This window comes from Pezoporus occidentalis, unplaced genomic scaffold (genome assembly GCF_034315485.1).
Source record: "Pezoporus occidentalis ecotype Australia unplaced genomic scaffold, CSIRO_AGI_Poc_V1 ctg48, whole genome shotgun sequence".
NCBI classification, from domain to species: domain Eukaryota; kingdom Metazoa; phylum Chordata; class Aves; order Psittaciformes; family Psittacidae; genus Pezoporus; species Pezoporus occidentalis.
In genome coordinates, this window is record NW_026915813.1 from 8,106,100 (window position 1) to 8,127,267 (window position 21,168).

The following is a 21,168-nucleotide window of genomic DNA, read 5'->3' on the forward strand; positions in this document are numbered from 1 at the left end:
GCTAAATTGTGGCTTGATATCTCATGGTCAACTCATGTACTGGGGATTAAGTTAATTAAGAGCTGCCCTGGTCTATTAAGACTCCCTGTAGACTAATTATTAAAGTGCCTTGGACCATTACAGACCCACAGCAACAGAAAGTCACAGAAAGGTTTGCTTATATTATGAGCACTCTGGTACGCAGTAGATTATCTTTTCCACTAAAGAACTTCCACAGTAGAAGGATATTACCTACTCCTCTCTTTTCTGCCATCTAAGGAATAGAAAAAAATAGGAAATCTGCATTTTTGTTATTGTTTCTTTTTTATATATTCACATCTGTTTTTATCAGTTGTCATATTCATTATCAGTGGAAAAGGTCTTCTTTTTAATTTCCTATTTTTGTCTTCTTTTTGCAGATTGAATTAGCATAGGCTTAGGGGTTTTAAAATCTAATTATGAAACAAAAAATATATAAAATCATTAAACAGATTTTCTTACAGAAATGCTGAAGCTGACAACAAGGTCCCTGCTTAGAAAGTGCAAGACTTTTTCCTATATAGCACAGCATTTTCCTTTTTTTTTTTTCCTGTCTTTTAAGAAACTAGAAAAGGAGGGGTTCAGGCAAGTGATTGTATTATCTCACCCTATTTTGATACTAATGTAACTGCTCTTTTCACTAATCTGTGTTGCAGAGAGAGCAGTAAGATCAATGAAATGATGCAAATGATCACATGGCCGATATTCTTAAAATCTGATTTTGTTTAAGATATCTACGTATTTCCTCTTAATTCTGAGCTGAACTGAGTATCTCCTGAGCACAGGTACATTACGTCTCTGACAACATTATCTTCTCTAATAGGGCTGACCGCAGTTGCCTGCTAGCCACAGGACTTTATTAAATAGATATTTCAGTAGAAGCATCCAGGGCAACTGTATGTGCTTTTCAGATCCCATCTTTGGATTTCCTCCAAAATTTCTGGCCATAGGTACAGCTGATGAGGCCACTCAGTATGAAAACTCTTTGAGTGAGTAATTATGTGGTCTTTCTTAAAAGGCACACTCATCTTCAAGTGTATTACCAGAACAGAGCAACAAAGTTGTACATAACACAGTACACTAGAAGTAACAAGCTTTGAAAACGCTGTTCATAATTGACTTATTCTTGTGCTTTGCTATTGCACTGTGTGATTTAGCAAGTTCTGTTTGCCATTTAAGACTGTACCATATAGGTGAGAATGTCCTCTCTCTCACAGCAATACATTCATATGAGATATTGAGATATTTCCCCACATCTATACAATCCCAATAAAGTCATAGCTGTGTGTGGGAGTAGCGTTGCTTTACATTATATTTCTCGGCACTATGCACACGAATGTGGGGTTAGTATTGCCTTACATGATATTTCCATGCACTGTGCACACCAAGGGCACTGAAGGCACAGAAAGAGATCAGAGTTGGTATGGGTTAACAAGTCCAAATAGTGTTTCCATGGTTCACTAGTAAAAAAAGGACAACTTGATCAGAGAAGATGGAATTCCGTGAGCCTTTGGACTTGTCCAAGTCACTTTTCCAAAGAAGAAGTCATTACGTGCTTCCTGCTAGCCTGCCTTATAACCCTGAATATGCATATGTCTATGTTAAGATATTGTTTAGCCCAGCATTAGTGAATTAGAGGATTTTTTTCTCATTTCAACCTGGATAATTGTACTACTGAAACAACCCAGGTAATTATGATACTGATTTGTATTTTTATTTGTTACTGTACTGTTATCTGGTGATAAATAGTTTATCCCTAAAGCTGTTGCTCTGATGTCTGTTACCATGTCCCAGATCTGTAACTTAGAAGGGCAAACTTAAGTCCTTTCACCCTGTAACTGCAGGTAGACTTCAGTCTGTTCAGTGTTAGAACTCCCAAGTACCTTAAACTATTTAGAGATGCATTAGTTTTTAAAATACTGACTATGTCTGCATGGGGCCCATTCTTAAAAACATAGTATTTGATTTTGGTTTTTTGCTTTTCTTTTTATATATATATATATATATATATATATATATATATATATATATTTGTCTGCATGTACATGTTCTGTGGGGTTTAATATCCTGTTATCCTTGTGTCCTGGCTTTGTACAGAACCTGTCTATTCTAGGCCAGATGCATAATGGATCTTTTGGAGATTTCTATAATTGTGGCATTAAGTTTTAAGAACAACAAAAGCAATATATATATTCTTTTTCCTATGGTGATGAAATGTCCCACTTACATTTTTTCTTTCCAGGACAGAGTAGCTATGGTTTAAATTTCTTGCACTAAAGTAAGGATAAATTTGCCAGTTGGGAGGATACAACAGTGGACATGTGGTGTAACAATTTGTACATTATTTATGGAAATATTACCACAGCTACCATTTTTAACATACTTCTAGACGTTGACAGAATGCTAAAAACACCTACCTAATAATGTGTTTTAGAAACCATGTGGCATGTTCTGTACAAATCTAAAAGCAGATAATTCCTGCATAAAGAAAGATAACAAAAAAAATTCCATCTCTCCATTCACAGTAGTAGTGAAAGCTACGGAGTATCAAGAAGAGCAGACCATTGTCTGTTGTAGTCATGAAGGTGATAAAGTATTATTTTGTTTACCTTTCTGGTCCACAGTGATCACACAATTGATCAAGTTATTCTGTGCAAAGATAAGGCTTCAGAGCAAGGAACAGGTAGTGTCCAAAGGCAGAAGGAGCAAAATCAAAATGCTAACAAGCACCACAAAAGATGTAGACATCATCAACTCCATTAAATTGCCAGACAGCACTGATCAGAAATCAACAGCATTAATATGGATGCATTAGTATTAGTATTACATGGCAAGACTCTGATAGCAGAGGGGCTACAGGGGTGGCTTCTGTGAGAAGCTGCTAGAAGCTTCCCCCATGTCCAACAAAGCCAATGCCAGCTGGCTCCAAGACAGACCCGCTGCTGGCCAAAGCTAAGTACGACAGCAATACTGGTAGTGCCTCTGGGATAATGTATTTAGGAAAGGGTAAAAACTGCTGCATAACAGCAACTAAGAGAAGAGAGATAATAGTGAGAGAAATGACCCTGCAGACACCAAAGCCAGTGCTGAAAGAGCGGAGAAGGTGCTCCAGGTGCCAGAGCAGAGATTTCCCTACAGCCTGTAGTGCAGACCATGATGAGGCAGGTTGTGCCCCTGCAGTCCATAGAGATCCATATCTGCTCCCATATAGGAGCAGATATCCACCTGCAGCTTGTGGAGGACCCCATGCCCTGGGGTGGATGACCCCCAGAGGAGGCTGATGACCCCGTGGAGAGACGGGGCTGGCAGGACCTGTGGCCCGGCAGGGGACCCACGCTGGAGCAGTACAGGGAGAACTACAGTCTGCGGGAAGGACTCATGTTGGAGAATGAATGTCTCCTCTGGGGGGGGGATCCCACACTGGAGCAGGGGAAGAGCATGGTGGAGAAGAAGTGGCAGAGACAACATATAATGAACTGCCCACAATCCCACTCTCCTATCCCCTTGCACTGCTCCTGTAGAGGAAGAAGAGAAGTCTGGAGGGAAGTTAAGCCTGAAAAGAAGGGAGGGGTAGGGAAGAAAGTGTTCTTAGACATTATTTCACATTATCCTGCTCTGATTAAATGGCAATAAATTAATTTCCTCAAGCTGACTCTGTTTTGCATGTGTTGGTAATTGCTGAGTGATCTCCCTGTCCTTACTTCAACCCACCAGCTTTTTGTGTATTTTCTCCCCCTGTTCTGCTGAGGGGGAGTGGGAATGATAGAGCAGCTTGGTGGGCAGTTGGCAGTTAGCCAAGGTCAACCCACCACAAAGGATCACAAAGTTTAAGTCTATTGTTTTTTTAGAGAGCACAAAGCAATCAACTGTCCCTATTGAAGAGCTCCCAGCTCTCAAGAGAGTTGAGATTTATATATTCAAATAATTCTTAAAATAAAAATAATAAAAAACCAGGCAATAACTCCATCTTGAAGACATTCTTTAAAGTTACCTCATCATAACATTATGCGTCCTGCAAGTACCCTGCTCTATCACATGTGGACCTTAAATTCTCACACGTGCCTGCTTGGTCAAATCACAACTCCAAAGGGAAAAAAAAATCCAAACCCAAAAGGAGAAACAGCGGAAAGTGACAGAGGAGACCACTTGTCTACTATTAGTGACAGTAGTCTATTTCAGTATTTATCATAGAATCACAGAATGGTTAGGGTTGTAAATGACCTTAAGATCATCTAGTTCCAACCCCCCTGCCATTGGCAGGGACGCCTTACACTAGACAATGTTTCCCAAGGCTCTGTTTAATCCAGCCTTGAATGAACCCATGTGGCATGTATGTAGTCTTTAAATGGGTATAGAGTCCCTGTTTCAAAAACTCTTTCTTTAAAGAATCTAGTGTGATGCAATGATCCAACTGGTTACCATAGGAACAGCTGAAGACTTTCAGGTTTGAAGGTTGAATCTGCAATAAATGTGGCTCCAGGAATAGGTCCAGTCTGCGTATGACTGTTAGACCCTGCTAGCAGGCTGTAAAGCTACCTATGTGCCTAAAAATCAATAAAGAAAAAGATGTGACAGAAAAACCTAGCAATTACAGGAGGAAGACTATCTAGTGAAATGAAAGACTATGATAGATCAGTAAAGCAAATGAACCTAAAAAGAATGTCATAGAAAAGACTTAACCAACAAATTTCTAAGCATATTAATGAGATATTCTTCTGGTTTTGTAATTTCTAATAAAGTCTGTATTTTTTTTTTTCAGGGGCACAATATTCATAGTTGAATAATTATGCGTAATCTGCTGTACTCACTGGCAGCTGTTGCATATTTTTACTTTTAACACTGAAAAACTGGGGGGTGTCCTGGGTTCAGCAAAAATAGCAAATGTGAAGAATGGAAAAACACATATGTGCATTCCTATTCCACAAATGTTTTTCAGTGTTTGGGGACCTGTTAGGCATACATAGTAGTCCCACATCACATCCTTGTCTGTCCCACATGACATCCTTGTCTCTAAATTGGAGAGACATCGATTTGATGGATGGACCACTTGGTGGATAAAGAACTCGCTGGATGGCTGCACGCAAAGAGTTGTGGTCAATGGCTCAATGTCCAGCTGGAGACCAGTAACGAGTGGTGTCCCTCAGAGATTGGTGTTGGGACCGGTCTTGTTTGACATCTTTTTCGCTGACATGGACAGTGGGACTGAGTGTGCCCTCAGCAAGTTTGCCAATGACACAAAGCTGTATGGTTCGGTTGATACACTGGAGGGAAGGAATGACATCCAAAGGGACCTCGACATGCTTGTGAGGTGGGCTGATGCCAACCTCATGAAGTTTAATCATGCCAAGTGCAAGGTCCTACACCTGGGTTGGAGCAATCCCAGGCACAGCTACAGGTTGGGCAGAGAAGAAATTCAGAGCAGCCGTGCGGAGAAGGACTTGGGGGTGTTGGTCAATGAGAAAATGAACATGAGCAGGCAGTGTGCGCCTGCAGCCCAGAAAGTGAACCGTATCCTGGGCTGCATTAAAAGGAGCGTAACCAGCAGGTCGAAGGAGGTGATCCTGCCCCTCTACTCTGCTCTTGTGAGCCCTCACTTGGAGTATTGTGTGCAGTTCTGGTGTCCTCAACATAAAAAGGACATGGAACTGTTGGAACAAGTCCAGAGAAGGGCCACGAGGATGATCAGGGGACTGGAGCACCTCTTGTATGAAGACAGGCTGAGAAAGTTGGGGCTGTCCAGCCTGGAGAAGAGAGGGCTATGTGAAGACCTCATAGCAGACTTCCAGTATTTGAAGGAGGCCTATTGGGATGCTGGGGAAGGGCTCTTCATTAGGGACTGTAGTGATAGGACAAGGGGTAACATGTTAAAACTTAAATATGGGATGTTTAGGTTGGATATAAGGAGGAAATTCTTTCCTGTTAGGGTGGTGAGGCACTGGAATAGGTTGCCCAGGGAGGTTGTGAATGCTTCATCCCTGGTGGTGTTCAAGGCCAGATTGGACAGAGTCTTGAGTGACATGGGTGACAGAGCCTTGGTTCAGTGGGAGGTGTCCTTGCCCATGGCAGGGGGCTTTAAACTAGATGATCTTAAGGTCCTTTCCAACCCTAGTTATTCTATGATTCTATACAATTAATGCACTTATAAGCCTACTAAGGCATCCAAACAGTCTTTGCTGCCCTGGCAGGAAATAGATCAGGTTTTTCAGCCCTCTGGATCGAATCCTCAGTGCTGCTGAGCTGGCATCATCCTCTATCTCTGTTGACATGGGTGACTCAACCCAAGGATGCTTTGCTAGTCTCACTACCCTTCCTTACTTTAGCATTTTATACCCTTCTATGCTGGTATTTTCCCTCCTGAATCCTCCTGAACAAAAGAATTCCATCCTAACAAACCCAGCTCTGTAATTTTGTTTTTTATATTTATCCACAGACTTCTTTACTGCTGTTTCTTAGCCACATAAATCAAGGATGAGCTGCTGTGTCTTATCAGAATTAATCCTTGGAGTCTTGGAATCCCAACCACTGAAACAAAAAGGAAGGGAAAGCTTAGAACAGTTGCAACACTCTTTCACAAATTATTTGTTGAGTAGATGATGGAAAGCACAAGTGAGGAAACAAAGAAACAGCAATAGTTGCTTTGGAGTGGAGATACGAGGAAAAGTACATTGTCTGTTGTTATCCGTTCAAATGTTCAGCCTCTTTGGCCATCATAATTAAATCTTTAACAAAAGGCTATTGTTCTCCAAAGCTAGATGGGACATCATGTTAGGAAAATGTAAGTAGGCTGAAAATCAATAAGGATAAAAAAAAGAAAAAAAGAAAAAAAAAAAGAAAAAAAGAAAAAAAGGAAAACCAGCCTTTATTTTTTCAGTTATTGAATTTTATACGTAGGTTTTAAAAATCTAAAATATTGAAGAAATAAACAAATAGGCCAAGCTTACAAAAGCTTGTGATAATGTGACAGACTGACATCATAGTTTTGTGTGACTTCTTATCTATTATTCTATTTATTTTTATTAAAATCTGTTGTTCTACGTTTGTGTGTTTGTTTTCTGTGTATGAATCCAGATGAAAAACTAGGGAGAAGGATTTGGAAGGATAAGAAATACTGATAACATTCTTTTTTAACTGTTTTATTAAAATAGTTCAGTACATGAACAGTAAAACTATAGTGTCAGGAGGCATGAGCTATGATTAGTCAGTAAAACCTTGGATTTCCTGAATTTTAGTTTAAGACACTGGGTGTTCTGCTGCCCTCATTGCCCTGTGTTACTGTGTTTCTTTGGCATGCTGTGGCTTACACAGTCTTCAGAAATGGCATTCACATCCATGGTCAAATCATCATAAACAACACCTTCTTACTTTAGCAAAAGCACTTAGTATTGCTGATTTTATTTGGACATCCTACACAATTTATTTTCAATTTCTTGGTTTTTAAATTATGTTGGGTGATCTTCAGGCAATGTAACCATTCTACAGAGACAGTAAGGCTTCACAGTGACAGTCCTGAATGATAGTGTTGACTCTTACATTGAAAAGAGTAATCCTAAAGTCTAATGTTGTCAGTTTTGTTGTTATAAAGGTCTTTTCTATGTTGTTTTCTCTGTCTGGAAAAATCTGACTAACCTCCTTCTTGGAGAAATTTTAAAATTTTGAGGTTTAGTTCAGCTACATGAGAATTGTTCATCTGCTTTGAGACAATTTGAGTTAGTGTAGGCAGTCATTATTAGGGGTACAAGCATATAACTGTTCTTCTGAACATGTAAGCATACAAGAAAAAGTAAGGGTACTTGTAAAGATAATCATAATGGTGATGGAGAGTATCTGAACAACTACTAGACTGTAATAGTTCTGCAGTCATACTCTTTATTTTTCATGGACCAAAGCAGCAGCTGTTGCTCTTTTACTTGTCCTACAAACTCCTACTTTCTGTTGCTACTCTCCAGTCAGCTAATAAAATTAAAATGTCAATGAAAAAAGTGTCCTTCATGAGATTTTCTCACAAAGTGACTCTTCATGCAACTTTTGCTATAAGAGAGAACCACTGGGGAATCTATGATACCAGCACGGTGAGCATCACTTGCATAACTGCACGTCTTTTCACTGCTTTTACATCCTGATTGCTCTCACCTGTAGCATCTAGTAACTTTTGAACATACATAGGGAAAAAAAATCAAGCAAAGGCACAAAAGATTTTTCTGTGCATTTTAGCTAATACAAAATTTAGTTAAAACAATTTCCCTTAAAGAGCGTTTGAGCGCTTATATCCAATAATGAAATCACTAGATGGTATCTATGAGATGGACTGAACTTTTCCTATGTTGTTGACATTTTCTTTTATTTACATTAGTACATCCACTAGTTTGCCAACTGTGAACTGATTGCAACTACATAAATTGCAAAGTAGGTGTGTCCTTGTTTAATGAAAACTGCAATTTACTCAGATTTCTCCATTTGAAGTTGCATGCAGAGCTTCTTGGAAGAAACATCTCCTGAAAATGGTCTTCTGCCTAGATCTGTTACTCAGCCACTCAGCAATTCTTCAGCATCAAAAATAATGAAGTATGAAAACAAAATCAACCTTCATCGGGAAAATTCCTTTCTTCCTTTTTCTGCATAACAGTGTAGGGAAGTAGACTAGATTGATCCCTTTTAAAGATTGTTTCAAATGGTGTTTGAAGCTCACCTACACAAAGAGAAACTTTGACAAAGCTTTTGAAGGGGTGAAATTTATTTTTTTTTTTAGAAAAAAGGGTCTGCATCTTTCTCTGAAAGCTGTCATGGATTGAAGACCTCTACAGCTGGAAACAAGATGGGCAAAGAGACTTGTAATTGGGCTTGTAGTTGATTTAGTTCATTGACTTGTTGGTGTAGGCTGGGAAGAGAAGCAATGAGAAAGAGGTAAAAATAATAAAAAGATAAAAACTTATTAGCGTTTTATAGAGGATCTGAATTCAGTATATTTCTTACATAGCTATTGATATTACTACATGGAAATATCTATACTGCTTACATATATCTATCTGCAGAACCATCAGCTGCAGTCAAATTCTGGCAAAGTCCTTTATAGATATGGCTGGTGAGAACGTTTTCTCGCATGTGTGTTGAGTGTCTACACCTCTGCGTTCTCTCTCTAAACAATAAAGGCAGAGTGGCACTTCAGGAAAGTGAGTCATTCAATCTGCCTTAAGCATCTGTCTTCATAGAGAACTGAGTGCTAAGTACTTCTCTGTCTCCACAGTCTGTTGACAGTGTCCGTAGCTTCTGAATTAGCTATTATACCATGCCTTCTTTGCTAAATACAAACTTCATCACTTAGTCTGGTTTGGTTTTTTTTTTTTTTTTTTTTTTTTTTTTTTTTTTTTGGGGGGGGGGTGTGTTTGTTTTTATAAGCTAATTAAAGTTGGTTTCGTAAAAGGGCAAGATGTACAATCATTAGACATTTTTAACACTTCACAAATTTTCAGGAAAAGCCGAAGTGTGGAAATAGATTAGTAAATCGGTAGTATAAATGGCAGGTTTTGAGAATTCTAAAGTTTCTCGAGTGTTAGATACTGCCACAATGTGAGCAAAGAACAATATAAATATGGTACTTTAACAGTGATCATTGCTAATACTGCCTGCTACCAAAAGGCCAAACTTCTGTCATTCTGCTTAATGAAATCTATTACTTAACAGTTGAAAACCCTCAAAAAATGATTAAAATTATCATAAATATGTAAATCAGTTAATATATACTTACCTAAGTTATTTATGCAAACCTTTATATAGGAAGTATATATAGACTCACATATATAGTATAAAATCAAGTACATACTACCTCCAACAGCTGAAGTTTGAAAATACTGACAAGTGCTCACTTCTGCACATTTTATGAAAGGAAATAAAAATCCTATTAACTGTTACAGAAAATGTAATGTGAAGTTACTTAACTTTCCTCTTAAATATGAAAAAAATGTTAAAAGAATAATTAAAATATTGGTTAAAAATAATTTCAGTCTTAACACAATTATACTCTGTTGCTTCATTCCCCAACTACTATGCAATATGATTGCTAAAACCTGGCTTCAATGTCAAAATCATATCTTATGCTGAATCTCCATTATACTTCTTGAAAGAAACAGGATATTGGCTTTAAATATTTCATCAATATTTATAAGATCAGTTATATTATAAACAGCTCTTTTTTTTTTTTTTTCTGAGAACACAACAAAACAACTATTTAGCATATGATAATTTTCCCAAACATTTAAAGTCTATCTACTTCTTACAATCCTTTGCTTTTTATAAGTCAATTCCCAGAAAAAAATCCTGATACACTTGGGTAATCTAGAAAGATCTTCTTTTCTTTTCCCTTTTGCTTTTTTCCCCAGACTCCTTAGAAGTACCAAAAGAAAAAAAATCTCCTGAAGGCAATGTCATAAGCCAATATTTAACATTCTGAAAGTCATAAAATATATTTATAAACTCATATATAGATAACTGAATTTCAGCAGTACTTTCCATACAAAGGGTTGCAATAATTTAATTAAAAAATACTTGACAAGGAATAGCTAAATTCCTGTAGTTTTTTTTTGGTTTGTTTTTTTTTTTCAGATGTTCATGCTCATTTAAGTTAACAAGGCAATGATAAAATAAGTGTAATGATGTCACTGGTGAAAGAAAAAAAGACTGGCAATTAATAGCTAAAGTTTAGATAAAATTAAATCTATTCTTACACATCACCTGCCGACTTCTCCCATTTCATTTATGGTGCCATTTATTGGCAATTGGACTTTATATTTCTGATTACAGTGTCATCTTTGGATCAGATTTGTTCATTAGGAAACACACCAACCTTGGAGTTAAGATTTTTCTTCTCCATTTCATGAATTTAGAAAAATTATGATCTTGGATTGACTGGTGAAGAGCTGAACCTTTGTTGATTTATGTAGCATTCTAAACCTAAGTCTGCAGGTGCCACCTGTGCTGAGTTCTCCATGAAGGACATTCAGCAGAAAATGAAATCCTGCGGAAAGGCTTTCCCTTATATTCAAGCAGTTGAAAAATTGAAGTATTTTGAAATGGATTTTAAAAAATATTTTTTTTTTAGTTCCTTAAAATTAAAGAGCAATTTTGCTGAATTTCTCACTAGCAATGTGTGAACTTTTAATGTATTAATAAATTGTTTGTGATTTCTTTGGTGGCCAAAGGAAAAATTAATAATACATTTAAAACAATTATTCTGTCTCAGCAAGTCTTTAACAACATAGAACATTCTTATATATTATTAAATTCCAGCATTCCACTACAGATCCAGAATGATGGAATTCAACATATCCTGAGATGCATGAGAATGGATATAAATCCGAAATGCAAGCATCATGCTAAACATGTCAGGAAAAAAAAAAGACAAACAATTTGTGATACAATCTAAGTAATTCACAGATTTATTGTTTCATATGGAATCTACCATTCAGAGATTCATACAGTCCATGTCATGATTCCTTTCTGAGCTATTTACAATTATGATATTTTTCTGGGTAGCTACTAAGCCTTACTAGAGAAATACTAATGGCATTAGTTTCGTTAGAAAATGCTAATTTGAGAAAACCGAAAACTTTCATTAAAAAATATTAACTTCTCTTCAAATGAAAATATAAGCAGACCTTAAAATTTTCTTTTTAGCAGCTTTAACTGGAATTATTGCCTTAGCATAAGATATTAGCTGGTAGGGCCTGAAGGTGAGAGTAGGAGCATGCATGGAAATGTTCACTCCACAGTTATGTTTTTTGTTTTGGTTTTGATTTTAGTTTTATATTTGTGTTTTGTTTTGGTTTTGTTTGATTTCATTGTGGTTTTTTTTGTTGTTTTTTTTTGGCTTTGGGTTTTTTTATTTGATTTTGCTTTCTTAAATGATTTTATTTCTTTCTGATCACTTTTCCCCACCACAAAGAAGAAAATGAACAAATACACAAATCTATCTCTGCAGATAATTAAAAACTCAATGTCAAATGAGTTGCCTGATAAAATGCACATGTTCCAGCTTGTTAAAAAAATGACAGCCTTTGCTCTGGGTTTAGTATGAAAGAAATTTAAAACTATTTTAACTGAATTTTCCAACTCAGGAATATTTCAAAATACCAGCAATTTGTAAAGCATTTTCCCCTCCCTTTAAAAAAAAAAAATAAATTATTTCATTATGAATTGACTTATTGATTGCTATCTAATTTGGAGATTATTTTATACAACACATATATATTTAACAGCAAGTGTGATGACTTCCCCAGAGAAAACATAAATCTCAAAATGGAGCAGTAGAGAGCAAAACAGATTCTGAACAAATATAAACCAATCTCTACTCTGCCTTTAATATCCCCTCTGAGAGCCATTCTTCATATAGGATTTAATTGCTTTCAATGCAGCTGTACTATATTTCTTTTCCTCATACAGAAACTAATGAATAGCAGTGGCTGACAAACTTGGACATGTGACAAAAAGAGGGTTAGTACAAATAAAGGGAGTAACGCATCAGTGAGGAGCTCAGTTAACTATCATAACTCTATCCCACTCTGTATCCCTGTCCCCAAAGGAACAAGTCCCAACTCCAAACACATACACAAACTGATTTGAGCACTACTTGTGTTTTACAGTCAGATGTAGAGGGTCATTTGACATCAAGTGAGGCTTTTAGAAATATTACCAAGGTATTATTTCTAGAAATCTTGTTTCAATAACAGAAAAGTTAGTTGCTTCTTTTTTGAGACAGCTTCTGCCCATTCCCACTAAGGGGACCCATCACTGAAAATGCCTGTCTATATTGATGATTATTATGTCTAGAGTCACAACTTACCTAAGGACATACAGATGTTAATTAATCATTGAAACTGTAGCCAAATATTGAGTTTCCTTGGTGGAAAATGTGGGTTTTAATTAGCATTTTATTGCATTGCTTGAAAAGGGATAGAAAAAATGCAGATACTAAATAATGCAAATTTAATATACAGTAGAGTATATATGATATTGCTACAATTCAGTGAAGACTATTGAAAGTTCATGAATTTTTAAATATTATTTCTGTGCTTTGTAAACTGACAATTAAAAAATATAATGAACTTGCTCCATAACTTCAACTAATGTTGGTAGGAATGCAAACTCACTTTCTGTATTTTGAAACCTCCATAAGACAATAAACAATCTGAAGAATTCATATCTTGCTAATCTTCTGTGTAATATCTCAGAAGTACTCCTGAATATGTACTACTTCTTTCACAGATGATAGCTACAAAGGAGGGATGTCACAATCCCCAAACAATAATATCCCTAAATACCTTTATGTCTGAGTCTTCCCCAAACGATACAGAAGTTCTTGTAATAAATGCTACTAATAAACTCTCCAATTCTTGCATCAGATTAAAGCTGTATTAAGCCTAGGTCTCTTTAATGACTTTTTAAGTCATGATCAGGGAGAAATGATGACAGCTTCCAAGAAGCAATTCCACAACTTCCATGAGAGTGTAGACAAAAAATTATGTAATGTCATCATAATTTTGGTATCACTGATATACAAAATGATGCAGGAGTCATAAAGTGGCAACAAGTAATTAGAAATCAGACTTCTGTTAGAAAATAAATTATAGGAAACAGACTTTTATATGTTACAACTGAATTGTTGTGGTTAAACAGATGGCTATGACAAAGATTTAAACTGTTGCCTTTTAGATAAGTTGTAGACCAGAAATGGCAAGATGTGAAATGTGTGATAATCTACCCCCGAAGTAACAATTCTGTTTACCAGTCTTTTCAAATCATTCGCATTGAGCAAGGATGTCAACCTGGAAATATTTCTTAGATAATACGATACGTTCTATTAGTAGTTTTAAAAATGTCCATAGGCAAAGCTGAGCACAATGTGGGTAGACCTTTTATTCACTAAGCAGAGATTTGAAGGAAAAAATCCCAAACCTCTAATTTAATTTATAATTATTTTTGTCTAATTGTTAAATTTTCAATCAGTATCATACAGTAACTGGAGCCTAGCTAAATGCCTTTGCATAAATAATAGACAAATAGACAAGGCAGTTTATCAGTTTAGTGATAAATGACATCTGTACAGTCACAAAAAACAGATAATACCATTTTAAAAATCAGTAGAAGCATTTCAGCAGCAAAGACTTGTTTCTATCGTTAGTTACTGCCATTCTGTTAATGTAATTTCACATCTGATTTAAAGTTTGTGAAAGATTAGTTTCTATTTTAATGTACTTAACATTTTGAACTATAAAGAAAGGAATAAAAAATGGCTTCAATTTCAAGATATTTTAAATATTTACTTCAAATAAATATTAAAATATGCACAAATGACCAAATTGTCCTGAATATCAGGCATTAAGTAGACTTTAAGCCCATTAACATTTTATATCTGTTCTATATCACTTTGGATTTCCTTTCAAAGCTTCTATCTGTTTTGCTGTTTAACTATATTATGAAATGCAGTCATTATTTCAGGAGCAAGTCTGCATTCATTTGAGGTATGTTAGGATGCTCAGCTGTGTCAGTACTTTGATGCTGAAGCTTTACACTGGGACTTCGAAACGTAACATAGGAAAACACCAAAAAATGTCTCAAGCTGGTAGTAATGGAGTCTTTGAGAAAGGTGTTATCTTATTTCCTTCACTTGTACCAGTATCCTTACTGCTTTGGGTCTTTTGCTAAAAACAAATGGACTGCTATCATTTCTAGGTTAGAATCCTTTCCTGTCCTGGGTTCAGCAGTAGCAGTCATGTTTCTCCTTCTTGGTAGCTGGTGCAGCGCAGTGTTTTGACTTTCGGCCTGGGTACAGAACTGATAGTGATGTTTTGGTTTGGCCAAGGACTTTGTGAGCCTCATGCTCTGCCAGGGAGGAGGGGAAGCAGGGAGGAAGCAGAGACAGGACACCTGACCCAAACTGACCAAAGAGGTATTCCATACCACAGCACGTCATGCCCAGGATGTAACTGGGAGTTAGCCGGAAGGGCTGGGAGACTGCAGGGTTGGAGGAGGTATCGGTCGGTGCTTGGTCAGGCTGCGGGGGGCGAGTTATCGGTTGGCTGGTGGTGAGATGATGTATTCTCTTCCCTTGTTATTTCCCTTATCATTATTATCATTGGTGGTAGCAGTAGTGATTTGTGTTATACCTTAGTTACTAAACTGTTCTTATCTCAACCCGTGGGAGTTGCATTCTTTTCGATTCTCCTCTTTGTCCCTCCGGGAGCAGGGGGAGGGCAAGAAAGGGGGGGAAGTGAGTGAACGAGTTACCTGACTGGGTTTAAACCACGACATTTCCTTAAAAATTAATTCAAATCTTTTGAGAGTTATATCTGACACAGGCATTATAAGATCTATGTTCATGAGAGAGTGAAAGACCACATAGATGTAAGTCTATAGAAAATATTCCTTTGATGCCAGTATTGAATTGCATACAGAATTTGCATTTCTTTTCTATATGTAATATGTCCAAATTTTCATATTGAAGCTAAAATAAATTAAATATTTCAAGTACCAATATCCTACATACAGCAAATGGTATCTGCCATGAAGGCACACCAAGAATTAAATTAATAGCTGGAATTTGTCTGGTTTCATTTGTTTGAAAACTCATTTGCAACATGTGACACCTAGCAAACTGACTGATTCCTTCAAGCTGTAGTCATTCATTACATATGGCTTCCTAATGGTGCTTTTTCAATCAGAATCTGTATTTCTGAATTGAGCTGCATTTCTCAAGAAAAATAAGATACAGTGCCTGTAATACATATTTCTTTACTTACTCTCAGTCAAAGCTTTCTGCTTTTTCTTGGATACAGTTATGTGAAGGGTTCTCTCCTCCCGCTCCTTCCATCATATAGCCCATGCTCTTAAGCAGTGAGGTCCATCAACATAATTTTTTTTCTACAGGATACCTCTGCTTTCTATTATTGTATACATTCTTAATGATTTTCTTCTTACAGTCCAGCAAGTTCAAGATCTTCGTTTTGCTTGATAAGTGAGAAATCTGACTGTGTAATAGCTTGTAAAATCAAATTAAGGAGGTAGAAAACAGAATTACGCTTCTATTCTGTTTGACTGATATCAGAACTAATTACTCAGTACAGTTCGTCTCTATGTCTTTTTTGCTTATTCTGAGTTACATGGGCAGTAGAAGTATCAACCACTACTCTAAGATATATCTAAACGTATACAAATACTATCCTCATTAGTAGAGGATCTTAAGAGTTTTATTTTTATCCATTATTATCCATTTTTATCCATGCATGTAGTTTCATGAATATACCTCAACAAAAGCTGCTGAGCAGCCTGAAGGAAGATGACAGACCTGCCAGTTTTAGAAACATAGAATCATACAATCATTAGGATTGGAAAGTACCTTAAGATCATATAGTTCCAACCCCCCTGCCATGGGCAGGGACACCTAACGCTAAATCATATCACCCAAGACCTCGTCCAACCTGGCCTTGAACACTGCCAGGGATGGAGCATTCACAACCTCCCTGGGTAACCTATTCCAGTGCCTCACCACACTAACAGGAAAGAATTTCCTTCTTATATCCAACCTAAACTTCCCGTTTAAGTTTTAACCCGTTACCCCTTGTCCTGTCAATACAGTCTCTAATGAAGAGTCCCTCTCCAGCATCCCTATAGGCTCCCTTCAGATACTGGAAGGCTGCTATGAGATCTTCATGCAGCCTTCTCTTCTCCGGGCTGAACAGCCCCAACTTTCTCAGCCTGTCTTCATACAGGAGGTGCTCCAGCCCCCTGATCATCCTCGTGGCCCTTCTCTGGACTTGTTCCAACAGTTCCATGTCCTTTTTATGTTGAGGACACCAGAACTGCACACAATACTCCAAGTGAGGGCTCACAAGAGCAGAGTAGAGGAGCAGGATCACCTCCTTCAACCTGCTGGTTACGCTCCTTTTAATGCAGCCCAGGATACGGTTGGCTTTCTGGGCTGCAGGCGCACACTGCCTGCTCATGTTCATTTTCTCATTGACCAGCACCTCCAAGTCCTTCTCCGCAGGGCTGCTCTGAATCTCTTCTCTGCCCAACCTGTAGCTGTGCCTGGGATTGCTTCGACCCAGTTGTAGGACCTTACACTGGTCATGGTTAAACCTCATGAGGTTGGCATCAGCCCAGCTCACAAGCGTGTCAAGGTCCCTCTGGATGACATTCCTTCCCTCCAGCATATCAACCGAACCACACAGCTTGGTGTCATCGGCAAACTTGCTGAGTGCGCACTCATTCCCACTGTCCATGTCAGCAACGAAGATGTTAAACAAGACCTGTCCCAACACTGATCCCTCAAGGACACCACTCGTTACTGGTCTCCAGCTGGACACTGAGCCATTGACCACAACTGTGTGTGTGCGGCCATCCAGCCAGTTCTTTATCCACCAAGTGGTCCATCCATCAAACTGATGTCTCTCCAATTTAGAGACAAGGATGTCATGTGGGACAGTGTCGAACGCTTTGCACAACTCCAGGTAGATGACATCAACTGCTCTACCCCTGTCCTTAAGTTCTGTAGCCCCATCATAGAAGGCCACCAAGTTGGTCTTGCAGGATTTCCCCTTAGTGAAGCCATGCTGGCTGTCACCAAGCACCTTGTTGATTTTCATGTGCCATAGCATGCCTCCCAGGAGAATCTGCTCCAAGAATTTGCCAGGCACAGAGGTGAGACTGACTGCTCTGTAATTCCCTGGGTCATCCATTGTCCCCTTCTTGAAAATGGGGCTTATATTTCCCTTTTTCCAGTCATTGGGAACTTCACCTGACTGCCATGATTTCTCAAATATGACGGCCAGTGGCTTAGCAACTTCATTTGCCAGCTCCTTCAGTACCCGCGGATGGATCTCATCAGGACCCATGGACTTGTGCATGTTCAGATTTTTAAGATGGTCTCAAACCAGATCCTCTCCTACAGTGGGTGCAAGGCCTTCATTCTCACAGTCCCTGCATCTGCCTTCCAAGACTTGGGTGGTGCAGTCAGAGCCTTTGCCAGTGAAGACCGAGGCAAAGAAGTCATTCAGAACCTCAGCCTTCTCCAAATCCTGTGTAGCCAGTTTTCCTGAGAGCTTACTGTGGGGTCCTACATTGTCCCTAGTCTGTTTTTTATTTGCTATGTACCTGTAGAATCCCTTCCTGTTATCTTTAATACCTCTAGCTAAGTTTAATTCTAACTGGGCCTTAGCTTTCCTAACCTGGTCCCTAGCTTCTCGGACAACATCCCTGTACTCTTCCCATGCCACCTGTCCTTGCTTCCACTTATTATAAGCCTCTTTTTTCAATTGAATTTTCCTCAGGAGCTCCTTATCCATCAAAGGAGGTCACCTGGCCCTCCTGCTGCACTTCCTTCTGGTTGGGATGCAACACTCCTGAGCTTGCAGCAGGTGATCCTTGAATATCAACCAACAGTCTTGGGCCCCCCTGCCCTCTAAGGCTATATCCCACGGAACCTTCCAAAGCAGGTTCCTGAAGAGGTCAAAGTCTGCTCTTTTGAAATCCAGGGCAGTGAGCTTGCTGCATGCTCTTCTCACTGTCCTGAGGATCTCAAGTTCGAGCATCTCATGATCGCTGCATCCAAGGCTGCCCTGGACCGTCACATTTCCAAGGAGCCCTTCCCTGTTGGTGAGCACAAGGTCAAGCATGGCACCTCTCCTTGTCAGCTCCTCTATTACTTGCAGAAGGAAGTTGTCTTCTACACAATCGAGGACCCTCCTGGATTGCTTGTGCCGGGCCATACCGTTGCTCCAACAGATATCAGGGTGGTTGAAGTCCCCCGTGAGAACAAGGGCCTGAGAGCGTGAGGCTTTTCCTATCTGTCTATAGAGTGCTTCAGCCACAGGTTCTCCTTGATCAGGCGGTCTGTAACAGATCCCCACAGTAATGTCCCCAATAGCTATAGTCCCTTTAACCCTGACCCACAAACTCTCTGTGGACTGCTCACCTGTCCCCAGACACAGTTCCATACTCTCCAGCCTATTCCTAACATAAAGGGCAACTCCCCCTCCCCGCCTGCCAGGCCTGTCCTTCCGAAAGAGCCTGTAACTTTCCATTCCAACACTCCAGTCATAGGAGCCATCCCACCATGTTTCTGTGATGCCTATTATATCAGATCCCCCTAGACGTGCCCACATCTCTAATTCCTCTTGTTTGTTCCCCATGCTACGGGCATTTGTATAGAGGCATCTGAACTGAGCTCCAGCTGAAGCCGGCTCATTGGCTGGAGCGGCTGGGATATCTCTACATTGCTCGGAGCATTTATTATAGGTTCTGGCAACTGACTGGGTGTGTTGGAACGGAATGATGCCCCCCTCCCCCAACACATCTAGTTTAAAGCCTCCTTGACCAGTCTGGCAAGCTTCCTACCAAAACTGCTCTTTCCCTTCTTTTATCACACCAGCTCCACCAGCCCCCACTAGACCTGGCCTACAAGCTTGGGTCCTGTGTTCAAGACACCCAAACCCCTGACTATGACACCACCCTTTTAAGCAGTTATTAACCTGGCTAATCCTCCTAGCTCTTTTTAGGTCCTCCCCTGTACCCTGGAGAATTGATGAAAAGACCACCTGAGCTCCAGAGCCCCTAACCACCTCCCCCAGGGCTCTGTAGTCCTTCTTTATGTTCCCCAGGCTACTACTATCTATGTCCCTAGCACCCACATATATCACCAGGCGTGGGTAATAATCCGTGGGACTTACTAGAGCAGGCTTTTTTTTGTGGTTTTTTTTGTCACTAATTCCCAGCTTCCCGGGTTAACCGCATCCTTCTTTCCTTCATGAGGTAGAGGTGAAGCTCGAGGCCCCTGGACAGTTTGGGCATTTTGATGTTGATCACAGAATTGTATTTATGTTGGAAGTGCTCTCTGGAGCCCATCTAATCCAACCTTCTACTTGAAGTAGTGCTAATTTCAAAATTAGATCTGGTTGTTTAGGGCCATATCCAGTTGACTTCTGTAGTTCTCTAAAGATGAAGCTTTTTGAACAGCCTACTCCAGTACTTCATTACCGTCACTGTGAAGTGCTTTTTCCTTCAATCAGACTTCCTCTTTCTGCAGCTTCTTACCATTGTCTCTTGTCCTTTTCCTGCACACTTCAATGTCTGGTTTCAGCTTTCTAATATGATCTCCTGCCTCCTTTTTTGATATTTGTAACTCGTTTGCCCTCTCTTTGTTATGCCTGCAGGATAAATAAATTTAGCTCCTTCAGCTTCTTCCCATGTTACATGTGATCCAGGCTTTTGAGACGCTTAGTGTCACTCCACTGGCACACAGTTTTCTTATTTGGGACCCCCAGATCTGGACAGTGTTTCAGATTTGGCCTCTGAGTGCTGAGTAGAGGAAATAAACATTTCCTTTCAGCTGTTGTTTATGCTCTTGTTAACAAGGTCCAGTAGGCGATTATCTTAAGCACACACTGCTGACTTGATCAATTTCTTGTCCACTGGGACTTACAGGTCCTTTTCTGAAGAACTGCCTTCTAACCAATCTGCAGTGTGCATTAATGCATAGAGCTGTTCTGTTGTGGATGCAAGACTTTCACATCTCCGCTCAATTTCATGATGAACCTGATGGCTCGTTCCTCCGTCTTGTTGAGCTCCTTCTACATGGCAACCTAGCCCTCCCACGTGTTAATGGCTCATCTCATTAGATGTCTCTGAAATTAAGAAGAACTTTTTTATTAGTGATGACAATGACAGGTCTAAGTGTGCAAATATGAGAAAATAAAATTTGGTCTTAATAAAATGTGCTTCTTTTTCAGATTATCTATAATATATTTTAAAGTGTTTTATAATTTAAATTCTAGATGGCTGGAAGTTATAAAGCAATAGACAAATAAGGTCAGTTTATCCAAACTTCAATAACTAAAATTGATAAGGCCTTCCCTGGTTAACTCAGGATCAAGTTAATAGTCTTAACCCAAGAGCAATATATTAAAATCTTCCTATTTTGCACTTTATTTTTCCTACTGAGTTCAGTACAACCCATCAGGTCAAAGGGGAAAGTGATTTTTTAAGTTAAAATGTAAAGAAACTACTGCAGCTGTCGCTGCACCCCTTATGGAACTATCTAAACACTTTGGGGCAGAAACACTGTATCTGATGGAAAAGGGAGGGGATCAAAAAGTCAAACCAGGC